The sequence below is a fragment of the Dermacentor silvarum genome, chromosome 5, assembly GCF_013339745.2.
Source record: "Dermacentor silvarum isolate Dsil-2018 chromosome 5, BIME_Dsil_1.4, whole genome shotgun sequence".
Classification (NCBI taxonomy): domain Eukaryota; kingdom Metazoa; phylum Arthropoda; class Arachnida; order Ixodida; family Ixodidae; genus Dermacentor; species Dermacentor silvarum.
The window spans coordinates 77,093,852-77,112,860 of record NC_051158.1 but is presented as its reverse complement, the minus strand read 5'-3'; the positions used below and the strand labels follow the sequence as shown (position 1 = coordinate 77,112,860).

General features: G+C 52.2%; 1 protein-coding gene across 1 annotated transcript in view; it reads left to right on the top strand.

Moving 5' to 3' along the window:
• The first annotated feature begins 3,922 nt into the window (after nt 1–3,922).
• Nucleotides 3,923–19,009, top strand: part of LOC119453495 (60S ribosomal protein L10-like) — a 295,540-nt gene continuing 280,453 nt past the window's right edge. The window contains exon 1 of the mRNA XM_049668198.1: nt 3,923–3,926. The gene's annotated coding sequence lies outside the window, so the exon portion shown is untranslated. The remainder of the gene's footprint in view (nt 3,927–19,009) is intronic.

The following is a 19,009-nucleotide window of genomic DNA, read 5'->3' as shown; positions in this document are numbered from 1 at the left end:
TTACGCCCGTGAGCTGCGCTATAAAACCGGTGGCGCAACAAGTGTCAAGCAACCACGCGCTCCGAGCATCGCGTTTCAATTGCCGAGAACTGTACCACGCGAAAAACAGCTTAAAGTTCAAACAGAAGGCCACACCCGGCTTCTTTCGGGGACGCTCCCGAGCAGAGGCGTACCAACTATTTCTCGAGTGGGGGGGCAAACCGCAGATCTGACTCTCTCTCTCTCTCTCTCTCTCTCTCTCTCTCTATATATATATATATATATATATATATATATATATATATATATATATTAATTATTATTTTAATAAGTGAAAAAGCGTGGAAATGCATCTGTCAGGTATTTTTATGTGTAACAATAGGCCTATTTCTCAATAACACATGGTGAACCATCGAGGCCCGAAAAATTATTTCAACTTGCATTTATTTGTTGTCGCTGTAAAATCTATATGTGAAACAGGGACAAATGGCATTGAGTGCCCAGAGGTCCCTGATCCAACCCAGTAGCAGCAGTGCAGCTCACAAAAAAAAAATCACATTTGTTGCAGTCAATTTTACTAATTAAACAAAGAATTTTACTTGTTGTTTAAGTCTACAGCATAAATGTATCGCTAGTTAAGGTAATAGTACTGTCGAGGTTATACAGAACGAAGTACAATCAACATAAATTACTCTCTATACTAAAATGAAAAAGACGGCAGAGGTGTGCGAGCTTGGTGAATTACAACCCGATTTTTAGTCAAGCTGTTTTTTTTTTTTCCAACAGGTGCACTAAATGTTTCAGTTTCCTGTAATTACATCGCATACTTTGAAAAGTTACCCCTATATTAGTGTTCCGTTTTAAACCTTGTCCCCTTGTAATGCTTTGAAGCACTTCTTGCTGAAAATTTTAAAAAGCAGAAATTCATCAATACACATCTTACCTCGTCAGAAAATTTCATTATCCCCAGATATAAACAAGATGCCTTGTTTAGCTCACCGAGGACACCGGAGAAGCAACCTATACGCATCCCGTATGGTACACGGAACAAATGGGAAAACAGGGTTTTAGTAATTATCGGCAACACTTGCATATAAAGCAGGAACGTGAGATTTTCACAACGCATTGCGCTTAAAGTTCTCCCTATTTTCATGGAATTTCAAGTCCATATCTCAGGCAATTGTTTTAGGAGCCGGGGAAAGCGGTGGTATGGCACCCTGGAACACTTCAATATGTAACTTTCTACAAAGGCTTGCAATAAACCTACACACACACACAAAAAAAAAAACATTTATTGCTCGTCACTCAGGATATTGTTTCGTACTTCGAATAAATATTAACACCGTGCCCCGCATAGTTTACTGAGGATACCGGGATCAACAACTAAATGCCGTGTATAAAGCATAAAAACTGGTGAAAGCGAGTATTCAGTAGTGGTTTTTAGAGTACGTAAGCAACCACCGCAGTTCAAATTTCGGAACACGTCACAATAAGGTGGTCTTCATTTCTTCAAAATATAAAATATCTGCTGTTCTTGCTCCTGCCGGCAAACAAGTAGTAGGGTAGCCCTTATTCAGAAACGGCCTGAAAATGAAATCGATAAAAGCAGAAGTGACACAGGCCTTTAGAAAAAATTCAGTCAAGTGTTCTATTGGCACTGAAATGACTCAGCACGTTCGACCGAGGTCAATTTCATGAACATATCACCTCGCAGACCCTCATGTAATGTCCCGTTCTGGGACCTTTGAGGTATCATGAATAAATGAACGTGCATATAAAACCCTAAACCGTTCTAAACTAGAATATGCCTGTGTTATCTATGACAACCACCAGGTTAATATGATTAATTCCCTTGAATCGGTTCAGAACCGTGCTGCCAGGTTCATTCTCTCTCACTACTCCCGTAATACATGTGTCTAAGCCTTAAAATCCTGGTTGTGTCTTCCCTCACTCACCTACCGCCGCAAAAGTGCTCGTCTTTTTTTAATTTTTTAGGTTCTTTCATTCGCTGCACACAGATAACCAAATCATCATTCCAGCGCATCGTTTCTCCCGCCATACGCATTCCAATCCTGTGTATCTACCACGCGCCCATTCCACTATCTATCAGCGTTTTTTTTTTTTTTTTTTTTTTTTTGCACACAGCCCGAGAATTGAATACCCTTCCTTCTGACATCGCCCTCATTACCGACATTTCCCGTTTCAAAACTGATATTGAAGACAATCTTTCAAGTCACGCCACTAACCTGTCCCGCCATTTTTCTACGTGCCCACCCCTCGTGTATTGTCCCGTTCTGGGACCTTTGAGGTATCATTAGTAAATGAATAAATAAATAAATATACGATAAGTCGTGATTACAGAAAAAAAAATCGGCAGTAAGACCTGTAAGTGGTTTGATTAGATTTTGATGGTGATAAGATATATATTTATACTGCAACGCTACGTAGACTATCTCTGGACGAAGATTCAGTATATAGTTCCAGCATTTGATAATCCAACCATTTCATGCAGTAAGGCACACCCTTCGTTGGGTGCGGCTGATTAAAATACTTTATCCAGACCTCTCCCCTCGCCCGAAGGTTAAATATATCAAGCCGATTGTTTTGTTTTTTTCAAGTATGGTTAGGCGGTAATTTGTAACTGCGGGAACTGTCCAGCGCCAGGACTTCTGGGCAATGCAAGTGTGTACGAGGAGGCACAATACTCGCTGCCCAAACCGGTGATACGCAGTAAAGAAAAGCATAACGTGTGACTCTATTAAGAAATAAAATTTAGCTTCAGCAGTAGTTTTGTTGGACTTTCCAATGTGTAGCCGAAAGTGCCCGCTTTCGAAAGTGGGGGGGGGCAAATGGCATACTTTGCCCTCCCCCCCCCCACTTTTGACAGTGGGGGGGGGCAAGTGCCCCCCCTGCCCCCCCGGTAGATACGCCTATGCTCCCGAGTAAGCCGAGGTGATTTGATGTCACCGCTTTCGTAATGCAGGGCTTGGCAATGGAAATTTCGGTCCAAGTATACCATCACGTCGTAAAGAGTGCACAGGCTTGCTACCAAGAGGAGTTGGCTAATCGAGGCAAGGGGGAGATAGCACCTGCTGTGGGGCAGGTAGTAGACCTCCTTGCATGCACCATAGCCCTCGCGATATATAATTTGCTTCTCCCTCGACTGTTACTAAACCGTCTTTAAAATTGTGCGGTAGAACGTTTCTTAGACCCAAACTGCCGGCATGTAACCACATTTTGACGGAGCATCGCGAGGCGCCCTTTAGCAAACAGCGAAAGCAATATAGCAAGTTGGCGCAAAATTATACTATTCTCGGTTACAATACAGGTGAACGATTAACCAAGCGCGGAGGCTCAATATATAACACGGCGGCCGCGACACTACCTTCGATCTCCCGTGCCAGCTTACCATAATGTCAAGGACTATGCAAACGCCTGGACGACATTAAATATTGATTTGCCATTTTTTTAGGTTTTCCAGATCATGCGCAACATTTAGCGAGCGTGGCCTCTTTCCTCATTCTATAACGTTATGTAAAAAAAGAAAGAAAAAAGTTATCATCGAGCTGCCACGGTACAGTTGCAGTTCATGAGTCGGTACGTGCTGCTGACGTGGCTATATATCTCTGCAGAATTAAGTTGCATGTTATAGAACCCAGCGCCATACACTCCTGCACTACTTCCTTTACTCCCAAGCGCGCACCATTCGAGCGCGTGGCTGCAAACTACATACAGTCGAACGCCTTTATAACGAAGTGCAAGGGGCCTCTGATGTAATTCGTTGTACCGCTCACTTCGTTGTAAAGTTCGCGCACCACACAGATCACACAAAGGAACCGGGACAGAGTTATTCCATCTCTATATGCATGTCATTTCGTTACAGAGGCGTTCGTTATTGTATACAGAGGTGCTCGACTGTATACTCGGCGACCGCGTATACGAACCTCGTGTCGTGGACGCTTGGTGAGCGGCGCAGCGGAGACACTGGCCCCTGCCCGAACACGGCGGGCCGGGGTAGACGGTCGGCAGCGCTCCGGGCTCGAGGAATAGCCCCTTCGTCGAGATGCCGAGCTGAGCCAGGCGCGCCGGATGCTCCTTGTAGCAGGACGGCGCGAAGTGGCGCGAGCAAATTCGGCTACTCTCGCGCGGGGTCCACGTGTCCCCGCGTCCCGAGGCTCGGACGAAGTCGATCCACCGCTGCCGCCGTGGCGACGACCGCGAGGGAACTTGTGGTACGGCACGTCCGATTCCTTCGCGGGACACAGCGGGACAACGCAGATCTTCTTCGACATGGCGGAATCGATTGGCGTCGACGAGGATCGTGGATCTTCGCACTTCGACCAGCTGGCGGTGGACTGCTTACCTCTGACCGACGGCGCGCGCGCAAGGAACACGTAGTCGCACGGCGAGAGACAGGAGACGCCTGAGCACCGAAGCAAGGAACGATGATGATGATGGTGATGATGAACGTAGAAAGTGCGGCGCATACCCACTGTGGCGGATCGGCCAAGGCGACGCAAGGACAAGTATTTTAAGGTGTCTTTTAAAGCCCTATATATCAAAAAATCACCGCCCAAGCACTCCTTGCAGATGGTTAACCAGTGAAGCTGAGTCGTGCGTCCCCTGTGTTTATGACTGGATTAATGCCGACGGCACATTAAAGTGTTTATCCATTATTGCTTACGTCGTTACGTTTCTTAATCAGGTTGCGGCTGCGATGGAGAGAATGGCGTCACTGCACGGTGTGCCCGCAGTCCGCCGTTGTCGCATTGCCACTTGCGATTCTTCGAAATTGAACTGCTTCAACCTTAAGTCTGTCCGTTACGTAAGACAATGAATGGCTCATACTCCCGTAAACGGGACCTCCCCATTACGACGACAGAAGAAAAGTGAAATTCTGAGCTGGAATGATGAGCGGTAATGGAGCCAGCTATAGAAGAAGACGACGACGACGACGACGAACGCGGGAGCAGTGGCACGATCACGTTCGCGCGGTTGCGCCGAGGGGAGCCAACGAGCCAGCTGTGGAAGACAGCGACGACGCTCGAGCCATTGCTGATGATGATAGTTTCCGCGTACAGGTGATGGACGACCAGATCGGCTAGACATATACAGCTTCGCTATAAAATAGTGAACTTGTTCGTCACCCTCCGGGACTTTGGTGAACCATAGCATGCTACAGGATCATGTGTGGTTGACCGCTCATTTACGTTTAGTTTTCTTTGTAACGCATATGAGTAAATTACGAAAGCTCAAGCTGCCAGACTTAAGCGTGATGCACGCTGAAGCTTACGCGAACGCTACGTCTTGCAATGCTGGCTCTACCGGGCGGCCTTACAAAGCACAGTTTCTCTGTAATAAAATGTATAATTTAAAGCGATTCACGCTTCACTAGAGTGGCTCTTGTATATAGGTTTATAAGATGCTGTCAAGCGATGTTTATCGACATTCGTATGTAACGTCTACGTTATAGCTATGGCGAGCCATCGGCGTTTGATTGACGATAACGAAGTGGTGCCTGAGCACGCAGCTCCGCGCACCGCGCGCTCGAGCCATAGCTCGAACAAGGAACGAGTGGGCCATAGCGTTCGAAAATTTAGCCTGCGTTCGACCGATGAGTAAATGTGGGAGATCATAAACCACACGTCTTCTCACAATTGGTGACCATGGATGCCGGACGGCAACACGCCACCTGCTCGTCCACCCGAGTTCGAAAGGCCATTCTCATTTCCTCGGCTACGCCAGCAGAAACCTCAACCGATGCTCAACCGCGAGGTCGACCAGCTGACCGCCCAGATGACTTGCTCAAGGGCAGCCACCATTGTAGCACGTCACGAGACCGACGCCACTACCGCAGTCGCGGCAGTTCGCCGAGTACCCACCGTGGCATGTGTTGGTACCACCACCGGTACGGAGCACACGCTCGTCAGTGCCGCCAATCTTGCATGTTTGCGGGAAAAGCGCCGGCCTTGCACTGAAGGCGGCGAGTGCGTTCGGCCCCACGTCTAGCCGCCTATTCCACGTCACCAACTGCATCACTAATGTGCGTTATCTCATCGATACTGGTGCGGAAGTGTGCGTAATCCCTCCTACGCTGGAGGACCGCCGCCGACGCCTCACAACCCCACCTGCTACCGGTAAGGACGTGTTTTTGGGCTAGTTGGTTCTTCATCATCAAGTAATAGACAGCGCCAGAATATACACGGGACCAAACGACGAGTAACGAGACAGACACAGGGCGCACTAACAACTGAAGGTTTATTCACAAAAAGCGCAGAATATGTATACTGGCTGAACATGAATAAACACAAAAAAGGAAACTGTCACTTGCATCACATGGCCAAGCCTACTGCGCGCGAAATGGGGATCTAGTAAGGAATCTGATATCCTTATCCGAGAGTATGACAGAGGGCATGCTAACACAGGACTCATCCAGCTTTTTATTTCCAGGGCTTCAACAATCTCCCTTGTTAGTCTGTCTGCTGATTTGAACATGATGCTGGTATTTTCCATTAAAGCAGCGCAGCCGCAGTCCCTACAATGAATGCCTAGATGTCCTGATATTGTCTTTGTTGTGTTGTACTTATGTTCTTTCAATCTCTCATTTAGGCACCTTCCCGTTTGGCCTATGTAAGATGCACCGCAATTCAAAGGAATTGAATAGACCACGTTTTTCGCGCAGTGCACAGGCTTATCTCGATGATTCGTTGTACATACAGATGCCTTGCTTCCTTCATTAACCGCTCTGCACATTTTTGCGAGCTTTTCCGGTGCGGTAAAAACAACTTTTACTCCTGCCCTTTCCGCTACTTTCTTCAGGTTATGCGAAATAGAATGTATGTAGGGAATGGCGCCCTGTGTCTGTCTCGTTACTCGTCGTTTGGTCCCGTGTATATTCTGGCGCTGTCTATTACTTGACCACCTGCTACCGCTGTTGGAAGTCTGTCAGCCTTGACATCAGCTTGCGATGGACGTTCAGATGGATCTTCTTGATCTCCGATGTCCGTGTACCAATTATTGCTGCTGATTTCCTACGGCATTTTAAGCTTGTAGCAGATCTCCGCCGTAGCCGTCTCCTGGATTCCGAGACCAACCTATCAATTCAAGGCGTCCCATCTCGTTCACCACCCTTGCGTCTTGTACAAGCACGTGCCAAAGTCTGCCCACCGTGGTCATGACTTCTCGAAGAGCTATTAACAGCGAAGCTGTTTAAGCTGGAGGTAGTACGGTGGCAACGTTTATAGATACTTTTTCAAAAGTATCTATAAACGTTTTACGGTGGTGCACGCAGAAAACTCCTCCGCCTGGTATGATGACGTCACGGGAGTCGCCTAGCAACGGAGCGCCACCTCCTCACATACTAGTACTTCGTCGAGCAGGGGAGATAGCTGAGAGAGAGAGAGAGTGAAAGCAGAGTATAAAAGCATCGCGCAGCATAGCGAGATTCGCTTCCTCGGCCTTCCAGCCACCGCAGAGGAAGACTTCCTCTTCCCCCGCCACAGGCCCGGCACAGCTTTGCAATCCTTCTTGGAGTTTGCCGCTGTGGCGGGGCTTGCCTCCCTGTAGGGGGCCCCCCCGCCTGCCCACCCCTTGCGGTCCTTGCCATGGCAAGCTGCTGCCACTGATCCTTTCTACGTCCTACCTACCCCTTCCCCCACTTACCCTCCCTATCTCTACTTCCCCCCTCTCCCCCACCCCCCTGAGTAGTAGTGATTTTATTGAAGAAGAAAGTGACGCTTATTTCTGCTGCCCAATAGGGAGCACGGCGCAGCGTCAGGGGAAGGGGGAAAAGGAGATAAAGATGTTGAAAGGAAGGGAAGAGAAGAAGAAGCAGCAAGAGTCTCATCCGATCATGGAGGAGGCTGGTGATGGAGGCGATGGCCTGCTAGGGACGAGCGCTTAGCGATGGGCGGAGATTTCGTTCAGTTCCACAAACTTCAAAAGGCTGTGGAGAGCTCGGAGGTGGGAAGGCGACGGGAACAGGAGGTCGCTGGTTGTCGCAGCAGGTAGACCCTGTTGTCTGTAGGCAGTGATGACCCTTGAGCGGTCCTGTGCCAGCGCTGGGCATGCACAGAGAAGGTGCTCGAGGGTCTCGGGGTCGCCACAACGTTCGCAGGCCGGTGATGTGGAGCGTCCCTTGGCGTGCAGCCGCGCCGCCGTCCAGACACAGCCCGTGCGCAGTCGAAGCAACGTTGCGCGTTCCCTCCTGGTAAGGCCACACTCTGGAAGTGGCCTGGGACCGTTGCCATTTGCCACTCTGGCATCCGGGTGGACGATTGTGAGCAGTTTTTTCAGGCGCTGCCTTGAAAAATCTGAGGAAGCGACTGCTCGTGTGAGCGGCACTTCAGGATGGTGGGCGGTTTTGGCGAGGGTATCCGCTGCCTCATTACCGGCTATTCCAACATGAGAAGGCAGCCAATGAAATGAGATGGTGACCCCCGTGGCAGCCAATGCCGAGAACTTCGAGCTGAGCAGGGCCCCCGTAAGCCCTGATCGGCGGTGGTTGATTAGGCTCTGAAGCGCTGGCTTCGAGTCGCAGAGCACTGCCACCGGTTGCCCAGGAGGGTCCTCAGCCAGGACATCGGCGGCTAGGTGGAGCCCCGCTAGTTCTGCCGCGGTGGAGCTCGCGGCAAAGGGGATCCGACATTGTCTGTGAACCGCCCTAGCCGGGATGGTGCAGGCTGCAGCGGCCGATCCGTTCGCCAGGACTGATCCATCTGTGTAGACCAGCAGACTTCCTTCCAGATCCTCGTGGAGTTTGCAGGCAGCAGCCTGTTGCAGTGCTGCAGCTGGTGTCTGTCGTTTATGCGCTCCACTGAGCGAGAGGTGGACGTCCGCTGGTCGATGGTGTGGTGGAGGCAGCACGATTGTCACAGGAGGGTCCGTGATCATCTGCTCGTACAGCTGGCACAGACCTCCCATCCGTGAGGACGGCTGGCTGTGGAGTCTAGCCAGCAGGTCTCCGCCATCCGGAGCACGATGAAGGCGGTCAATGTGCCCCAGGGCGCGTTCAAGCATCCTCAACGAGAGTGGCCATTCACCAGCCTCTGCCAGCGTTGCAGCGACCGGTGAATACTTTGGGAGCCCTAGGATACTCCTAATAGCACCTCTGTGCAGACCCTCCAGCTGCTCTCTCCTGGCCCGAGTGAGGTTGACCAATGGAAGGGCATACAAGAGCACGGACGTTGCTGCGGCCTGGTTCAGCCGCAGCGCCCACTTTGTGTTGCAGCCACGGCCATGTTGCTGCAGCTTGCTGACAGCTCCCTGCACGCGGCGCACCTTGGTAGTGGCGGCTTTGGCTGCAGGAATCCACGTGAGCCGGTGGTCAATGGCGAGCCCCAGGTAAGTGACCATTTGCTGCCAAGGTAGGGCACGGCCAGCAATCTTCAGCTGCTTTGTGTAGCGTCGAGCTGAGGCCAGTGGATGAATCAGCATGGCCTCGGTCTTGGCTGTGGAGACGGTGAGGCCTATACTACTAAGGAATGCGGTCACCGCATCTAGTGCCCGTTGTAGCGAGCACCGAATGGATGGCATGAACTTCCTCGGCCCCCGGGTCCAGAGTGCCACGTCGTCGGCATAAATGGAACAGCGAACAGGGAACCGTGGGTCCGCCGGGAAGATGCGGGTAGGCCCGCGAGAGCCATGTTGAACAGGAAAGGGCTGAGCACCGATCCCTGTGGGACGCCAGTCGTAATATCCCTGGACTCGCTGAGTTCCTGTCCAACGCGCACCCGGAAGTTTCTGCCGGTCAGGAATGCGGGAATGAAGCGTCTGAGGCAGCCACTCAGGCCGAGGCGGTCTAGGCAGGCCTCGATGACCGCGTGTGGAAGTCCGTCAAAGGCACTCTTGACGTCCAGCAGCACCAACATTGCCACGTCCCCCGTGGCTTTGGCATCCTCCAGGGTGGCCACCACATCGGAGATAGTCTGCCGTGCAGCGTTGACACCTGAAGCCTGACTGCTGCTCCGGGAAGTACTGGAGTTGGGCAGCAATCCACTCTAGGCGTGCCAGTGCCACCCTTTCCATCGCCTTGCAGGCGGCTGAAGTGAGGGACACCGGCCTATATGAGGATAGGGCTATGGCAGGCTTCCGGGATTTCAAGATTGGTGTCACCACTGCAACCAACCAGCTCTCCGGGAGGACACCAGTGTCCCAGATGGTGTTGAAACACTCGAGGAGCCGCTCCTTCTCGGCATCAGCCAAGTTGCGCAGCATTTGGAATGTGATTCTGTCAGCTCCCGGAGCACTGCGTCGCCTGGTCTGATCGAGTGCCGCCTTCAACTCGTACACGCGGATTGGTTCGCTGCACAGTGCCTGTATTTGTGCAGCCACCCAGCCCGCATGATGGCAGGAGGATGGGATTGACAGGGCGGCTGCCTCTGGAGGTGGTGCCTGCAGGGCTGGGGGTCTGGCCGCGAACTGGTCCGCGAGAAGCTCGGCCAGGTTACCCGCGCTGATGCCCATGTGGACCGCTACGGACAGTACCTGGCGATGTGCACGGGGCGCCAACAGGAGTGACGTCAGGAGGCGCCAGGCTTGTGGTCCGTTGGGAGAGCGGTTGATGGAACAGCAAACGCCCTGCCAGCTCTGATTTCGGCGTCGCCGAGCATGACGCCTGCAGACGGCGTCTACACGGCGGAACGCTGTCCAGTGTTCCGGTCGAGAGGTGCGCAGTGCTATGCGCTCCTCTGTGCGGCGCCTAGCGGCTCGCAGTTTTAGGTGCTGGATGTCCGGAACTGGCTGGCCCACCTGAGCCGTGGAACGGATGGTGGCCGCTTTTGCACTGTCTGCTACCAGCTGGAGAAAGGTCCCGGAGTCAGCATCTTTCTGGCAGTGCTTGCGAAAGGCCCTCCAGTCGACAGTGAGGCACTCCCTACTCCTAGCGGTCTTGCCTCTGAACGGGTTGAGCAGGAGAGGAAAATGGTCCGACCCCCAGCTGTCCGGAAGTGGTGCCCACGTGTAGTTACAGCCCTCCGTTGCCAGGCTGACATCGATGGCGGATAGGACCACCTGCGCCGCGCGCCGGATGAATGTGGGTGCTCCGGTGTTGAGAATTGACAGGCCTAGTTGGTTCACGACGTCCCACAGTCCTTGGCCTCGTGGGCAGCAACGGCGGCTTCCCCAGGCTGTGTGGTGAGCATTGACATCCCCGCAGAGGAGGAAGTCTTTCCCGAGGCGTTGGGCCAATGTCAGGAGGCTGGCTGGGTTCCATGGCCGGCTTGGCCGGACATAGATGCTGGCCACGGTAGTGTCGGAGTCACCCAGTCGTACCCGAACAGCACAGCATTCAACAGCACCGCTCAGCAGGTCTGCCACGTGAACTTCCGCCTGTGACAATTCTCGCCGCACGTAGATCGCACAGCGTGGTGATCCCTGCTGGTGGCCCTCATCAAGGCAAGGGGCAGACTGGCAGGTCTCTCGATTGCAAGAAGTGAGGCTGCTGTAGCCCACGTATCCAGGAAGGCGCAGGTTGGCTGCAGCAGCGTAGACCTCCTGCAGAGCAAGCACATCGTACTCGTTCCGCAATAGGTGCATGGAGAGGTCTGCCTGCCGCCGCCGCAACGAGTTTGCGTTCCACTGGAGCACGCTCGGGCGGCGGCGGCAATGTCCTGCTGCAGGCGGGAGGGGACTAGCCATGTTGACTACTGGGTGAGGGCGCGCCACCTGCCTTGAGGCAGATAGAACGCAGCTGTTGGTTCTCTGGAGGCAGCAGGTCGGCGATCGCCCTGAGGAGGAGTCGCAGGTTCTTGTTCTCCTCATCGCTGGTTGACTTAGGAGCCTCCTTCGGGGACGGCCCTAGCTTGATGCTGCCCCGCTTCTTTGCGCCTGCCTGTTGTACATGTTGCTGCAAGCAGGGTTGGGGGTGGTTGATAGAGGTCGTGGCCTCCTTGTCAGGAGCACCGAGTGCTGCAGCGTAGGGTTTGCCTCCTGTCGGTGTAACACGTGGCGGTCCAGAAGCAGCTGCTACTGAGCTGGTGGGGGTAGCCCGTAGGACCACCTGGGCCTCGCGATGCGACAGGTGTGTGGGAGCTGACGCCTTTATCGTGGCCAGGCGCCGTTCTCTCTGCCATAGCTGGCAGTTAGGCGAGTCAGCTGGATGTGGTCCCCCACAATGCAGGCATCTGACCCTACTCGAACAGCACGATTGCGTCTGGTGTGGGCCACCGCACCGCAGGCACCGTACCGGTCTCTGGCAGGTTGCTGTGGCGTGCCCGTAGCACCCGCAACGTAGGCACTGCAGAGGGCGAGGCCGGGAGGGTCGCACCTCGAAGGGCATGCTGAAGAGGTAGATCCTTGCGGGGGGGTAAGGGGCAGCAAAACGCAGCACCAGGGTGGTGCCCTGTCGCTTAGCCGCGACCACCCGTACCTTCGACGATACGGCAGCCAGCAGGTCCTCATCGGCGTAGTTGCCATGTACGCCTTGCACCACGCCACTGCTCTGGGTGCGGTCGGTTGGAAGGCGCGCGGTCACGGGCATCCCGGCGATCTCTGACGTGGCCAGCAGGTGCTCCGTCCATTCCGGTGATGCCGCGTCCGCAGCCACAATGTTCTTCTTCGTGTTCACGCGAACCTCCTTTACTCCAGGCAGCGCGGAGAGCGCCTGCGCGATGGCGAGGCGGGAGGTACGGGGAAAGGCGGCGCCGTTGTGTGCCGGACGAAACAGCACTGTGCGGGATGTCAGTGGCGAGGTGGGCACAGAAGTTCTGGGAACCCCGGCAGTAGCAACGGGATCCACGTCAGGAGGTGCAATAGGCGCAGGTGAACTACAGGGAGCCGTAGGTCGTGCGGCAGGAGCGACGGCAGGCTCGGTCCCGGGAGAAGGGATGTTCCCGGCTAGGCCCGGTGGTAACGCAGAACGCTGGCGGCGTTTCTGCGCCTTTAACAGAACCTGCTGAAACTCGCCTTCGGTGGTAATGCCACTAGCCAGGGTGAGGTGGCGATCGTCTTCACCTGTGACATGTGGCGGCAATTTAGTCGTCGATGCATTGTGTGGCGCAGTCCCCACTGCTTGCACCTTGCGCGAGGCACCCTCATCATCACTACCGAGCTCGCTGGGACGCGAACGCTTACGTGTAATAGTGGTGTCCATATCTTCGAGGTTTGCGTCTATCGGCAGTGGGACGTACTGCGGTTCGACGAGAGACGCACCCGGCAACCCAGTAACAGCGACGAAATCCCCTTCAAGCAGTACATCCGAAGAGCTCGTGGGGGTTGTCGAAGGCGCAACGGCTGTATCGAGTGTGCCGGCCGATAGTGTCTGCCGAGCCACCGCAGTGGCCAGGGAGGCAGCAGCGGCGGTAGCGGAGCAGGAGGATCCCGAAGTAGGCGGGTTCCCGGCGATCTCGTGCAGCTGCTCGGCCGGGTCATCCGTCAAAAGAGGCGGCGTCGCGAACATCCTCGTTCCGGAGGTGGTCGTTGAGGAGGCAGTAGATGTCGGCCGTCCGCTGATGGCCCGGCACAGGCGTTGCGTCTGCTCGTGTTGCAACCGCACTGCCTCAGCGCTGGTGATGAGCTGCCACAGAGATCGTGGGCAGGCGACGCTCACCGCGCGTTTGCGCGACGAGCCGCGTACGAGGAAACGCCGCGGGTGGTCGGTCGGCTGCGCCGGTGAAGCTGGGGGCGCCCCTGCCATCCCAGCCGCGAAAACGGCTGCGTCAGACAAGCGCACAAATGGCAAGAACCAAGTCCAGCTCGTGGATAGCAAAAGGCGAAGAGGAAATCTGCGGAGACGACGTCGTTGACCGGGCGAGCAGGCAGCGAGGACGACGGTCAGGCGAACGGGCTCGGCGAAGTCCACTCACAGTCGCAAGAACGCACCAGTACGTAGTAGAAAGGGGGGAGCGTTGCATGAGACGCCACAGCGTCTCCCCGCAGACGCGAAAGCTCCGAAAGACACGTCCGATCTCCTCGAACGCTCGAGGCGTCGTGGAGTTCCTTGACTCGTCAGGGCTCTCCGCACGCCTCTAAGGACATTTCTACAAGCGGGAAGGCCTCACGGCTTCCCACCCCACCCCGGGCCTGACCGGCCTGGCACAACACCCCTGCAGACTCTGCAGCACACCAAGGCCTTCCATCTCGGCCTGATACGTGCCGCCTATGCCTGCCGGTTTTGCTTCGCCCAGCCGTGGCGACTCCACTCTATCCCTTCTTTCGCTCCCACTTACCCCTCCCCGTTGGCGCTGAGCCGTGCTCCCTCAAGGGCTGCAGAAGATAGCGCCAACCTTTCCCTTTCCCTCAAGAACCACTTATCATCATCGAACGCTCGAGCGAAACTCCTCCCCACCCCCCTGATGCTGAGCCGTGCTCCCTTCTGGGCAGCAGAAAATAGCATCTTTTCCCTCTCTCTGAACCACTATATATATAGCGAATGCGAGGTGGAGAGGAGGAGGGAGGCAGGTGGTAGTGGGACGCGTAGAACTGCCAACGCCGACCGCGTTTTCCCGCGTTCGTGCCGAACGCGCCCGGTGTCCTTTAGAGCAGCCGATGCATCTGGCGGCGGCTCGGCAGGTTTCTATCAGAGAACTGGACACTCGTCGCTTCCGAAAGACTGAAGCGAGAGCTAACGAAGCTGAAACCAAGCGTCTTGCCTAACCTCCGCAGCAACGCCGCTTGCTCCTCCGCCGTATATAGCTCTGCCTATAGCTTCTCCCCACAGCCGCGCAGAGGCGAAGCTAGGCAATGACGTCACTACAGAGTATATAGCTTCGCGTCGCCGAGGCGCGGAGACACGCTTTGCCTCGTGAGTTTGTGCCGAGCACATGGGTCGTCCGAAGAAGATCGTCACGCCCGAAGAAAACGAGGAGCGGCGCGAAATGCGGCGCGCTGCCACTCGAGAGCGACTCCGTAGACTTCGCACCGATCCGGAGTTTCCACAGCACCGCCACCTAAAGCCTAGAAAAGCCAAACTAATGGAAAGGCCAAGTTAAAGCTAACAGAGAACCAAGTTAAAGCTAATGAAAAGCTAAGTTAAAGCTCGGGAAGGGCCACCAGCTTCGGTGTTTGCTCAGACTTCGCACCACTATAATGTGAAGCTGCCCCCATTTTTTTTTTTTTTTTCAGATCTCTTCCGTGCGCCTTCTCTCGAAGACCCGGTACGCCAAGACGTCACCCATCGCATTGTGACCGGGGGAGCACCGGTTTTTGCACGTTCTCGTCGTCTTGCTTCTGACCGTTACAAGATCGCGCGACAAGAATTCGAGCACTGCTCGAGCTCGGCTACTTCCGCCCTTCATCTGGTCCCTGGTCATCACCGCTACACATAGTCCCCAAGCCCAGTCTGCACTGTTTGCGTTGTTTAAAAATTAAGTGTACTACAGTTAGTAATACTCTCAAAAAAGCTAATTGGTCCCTGTATGCATTTATAAACATTTTAAATACCATTTTAACTAAGACAATCTTATTTCTAGAAAAAATTGATAATTAAGATTTCTAAGTTCTCTGTAAAGAAGGACCCACTGTATTAGTCATAGTCATGACAACCATACTGAATCACATTTGTATTTCTGAAATAAACTCTGTTTTAGTGCTCCCTAAGCATCTATGAGCCATTATGGAAGGTTGTGTCTGTGTAGAGACAGGAAACAGCCTTTCTCCATGCTGTTTGATCTTGCTTAAAATGCACCTAGCTCTCCACACACTTGTACTCACTTCTAGTGATTTTAGTACTGCATGTAACCGTTTATAGTGCAGTTTACCTGAGGCGATAGTGGTATTTATTGGCTGCATTCGGTCGTGGAAATGGCATATATGTGGCTTTTGCATGTGGATACGTGCATTTTCATACCAGTGCAAGTCTACTGGCACATAAGATGCACATGCAGTGCATTTAATGTACTCATGGCCTGTGGAACAAGGGTAAATAGAATCGTACATTTGTTGCAGTATTTCAGACAGACACGCTTATTAAAATCCGTGCCACAGCCGGCATGCATGGTATAGTACGCTATATACGGATCCGCTAGTACCACAAACATTTTCTGACTGAAAATGTAGAACTATTTACAGGCATGGTGCTCGAACAAAATAAGTCGACTACAATGCATTAGGTGTACTCAGTGTGTGCTTAGGCTAAACTGCTACACTTGCTTAAGCTGTATATTCTTAAAAATAAAAGGACATAATGAAGAGTCGCTTTTCATGCCACACATGCGCAACGGCAGACGTCATTCTTTGTATGAAAGCCTCCAATAGTGTTTCATTACCAACTTTCATACACATTAATGTTGGTTAGTGCTGACGCCACTTCATCACTAGAAATGCTTATGCTTGAACGAGCTTAGACAAGAACTGTTGTCTTGCAGTTTAAAAAGGGAGGGTGTGGGAGAAAAATATACAGAGCACAAATACATTTCTTTGTGAACGTTGGGATAACTATTTCGGTACTGGTGCTATGTATTCACAAAAATATTTTGTTGCACTGTATTTATTACTTCTTTTGAATGATTATGAATTTGGTACCTGTGCAATATTACAATGGCATGAAATCAAGGGCTTGACAACAGCTCAGCTAGCTGGGAATTATTTTGGCACGAGAAAGTCACGGACCACAGTCGAAGTGAAAATTTTACTGTTGTTTTTGCCTTTCTTGTGCTTTTTGTAGTGACATGTAAAATAAGAATTCGACCTTCCAGGATCGTAAACATGGTAAGTAGAAAAATCAAATTACGATGGTGCGGATGAGCTGTGCCTACGTGTTTCTAGGAAATTACGAAAACGTGTGGGCAAAATGATGTAGCCTGTACGGCAACATTTGAAATGCACAGAATCCAATTTTTTTGTGCACACGGGTAGCGTCCGTAATCTTTGTGTTTATTATTTTTAATATATCGTAATGTATTTCCTTATGCACAATGCTCATAAGTTTGTACGCCTGCGGTAGTCCCGAGTATGGATTAAGCAGCTGTTACTAAGACAGTTTATTCTGTAAACGAAACAGTGCATTCGAGAGGCATCGAAAGTGTTCGCGTTTGCATTGATGTTCATTGTACACAACTGAAGTCATTTGCTCTCCATAAAGCGCACAGTGAGTAGGCGCGGCGGAAGCTTATTTACTAGAGTGCCTCGATGCCTACCCCCCCCCCCCCCTCGATTAGAGTGCTGCCATTCTTTGAAGGAGTCAATAGAGAGGTTTAACTTGTGCGAAGGTGGACTGGGCGTTAGGGCGGAGGCGTAAACGGGAGCGCCCTGTATAGTGCTGCCACCTGGTGGCGCAGAGATGCAACAAAGGCAGCTAATATTGCAGTAACCAAGTGTTTTGTACTTCGCTGCATGGTGTAAATTTTCGGCAGTGGCGTAATCATGTTGCTGACGAAAATTTACACCAGCAGCGAAGTAGAGACGGCGTGTCCTAACGCGTTCGAGCAACGCCACCGCGAACGCGCTCGGGAAAAGGCTTGTCGTCGACGTGCCGATTCTAGCGTGAGGGCTTCCGAAGCCCAGGCAAAACGTCGGTGAAGGGCCGCAGACCCCGAGTTGCGGGTGCGCGATGGTGACGCCAAGCGTCAGTGTCGTCTTGCCCTCCAGGAACCCCACAACGGTGGTGCACGCCTTGGTAACGCTAGCGCCCACTTTCCCGGTGCGACAGCCACGCTTAAACGCGAGTTTCTCAACCGGAACATTCATGATAGACATGTTCGGTTGGGTGACGACAATACGCCTGTTCTCATCGTGGGGCAATATTCACTACAGCAGACCCACCATGGTGACAGCTTCGCTGGAAGGGCTCTGATTTTTTTTTTTTTACCGAGCAACAAATACCATTACAAAAGTTTATTTTGCGTTATTCCGTGGAATGATTTCCCAGAACTATTTTCCCTGAGCGAACATTTACTGTCTACATTTTAGTACGCTGTCATCAGTTCTAAAGTAAAATTCGCGGCGTTTAAAAAATATTGCCCGCCAATCCACCCTGTGAAGGTGGTTGGAAAGCGTAGGGAGCCTACATGCAACGCCGTTTTAGGGTGGTGACAGCCTTTGTAAGGGCACTTGCCGCCGCCAGCTAAATTGGCGGGTTAATTGTGGGGACCAAAATGGCGAAAGACCAGCGGACAGACCACACTTGGTGACGTCAAATTAATTAACTTCTATTAATAAACTTTGGCCTCAGCAGCCAGAGACAAATGGCGCGTCTCAGCGCCGTACACGGCACGTCTACGTTTTAGTTAAACAGACTAGTAAGGAAAGTCTTTATTACAGCACACTTCGAAAAGCACCCTTTATATATTATGTACAACTGGAAGGCAACAACAATGCTTAATGCAGTTTACATTCTTGGCGTGAGATAATCCTACCACGAGCACGCCATCGTGCCTTATAACTTGTGGCTTTATATGTGTAGCACGACGTGCAATAGAAAAGTAAGTTTGATGTTTTAAAATAAAAGGTAAAGGCAACTAGTATATTAAAGATGTATGCAGGTTTCTTGTGCGCGTTGGCGCAAAACTAAATTAAAGAAATTTAATAGATCACGTGCCAACATGAGTACATCAGAGCGTGACAAAAAAAGGCAGAAACACTGGGGACCAAAATGGCTACCCGCCAAATTTAGCGGTAAATAGCAGTCAAAATGTTGCTGTTGTCACCACCCTAAAACGGCGTTGCATGTAGGCTCCCTAGGAAAGCGAAGCTTTTTACGCCACCCTCACGGTGACTGCGGCGCACTTGATATTTTTTCAGTTTCGTTGTAACTGCTTTGCTGTTTATTCACTGTCAGATACAAGATTTGAGAAAGCAAGCCACTTTTTTTTCTTCTTTTTTTGTATTTCTTGCCAAGAGGTTCGCGCTGTTTTTATTCCCCGATCGCCACTGTCATCATGAAAACGAGTGTTACCTCGCGCCATCTAGGTTCTTCTGCCGTCTTTACTTTCCGTGGTCTACCCATAGTGGGGTAGTCTAGAAAATGAACCGAAGCAGTTACTAGGCTGGAAGGGTTTCGAATGACGTCAACCCTCTTTCAAGCAGCTGCATAAGCTTTGCAACAGCTGAAATCTAATCTTACGGACCGCGCCGAGCCTGTTTCCGTTGTTTGCCC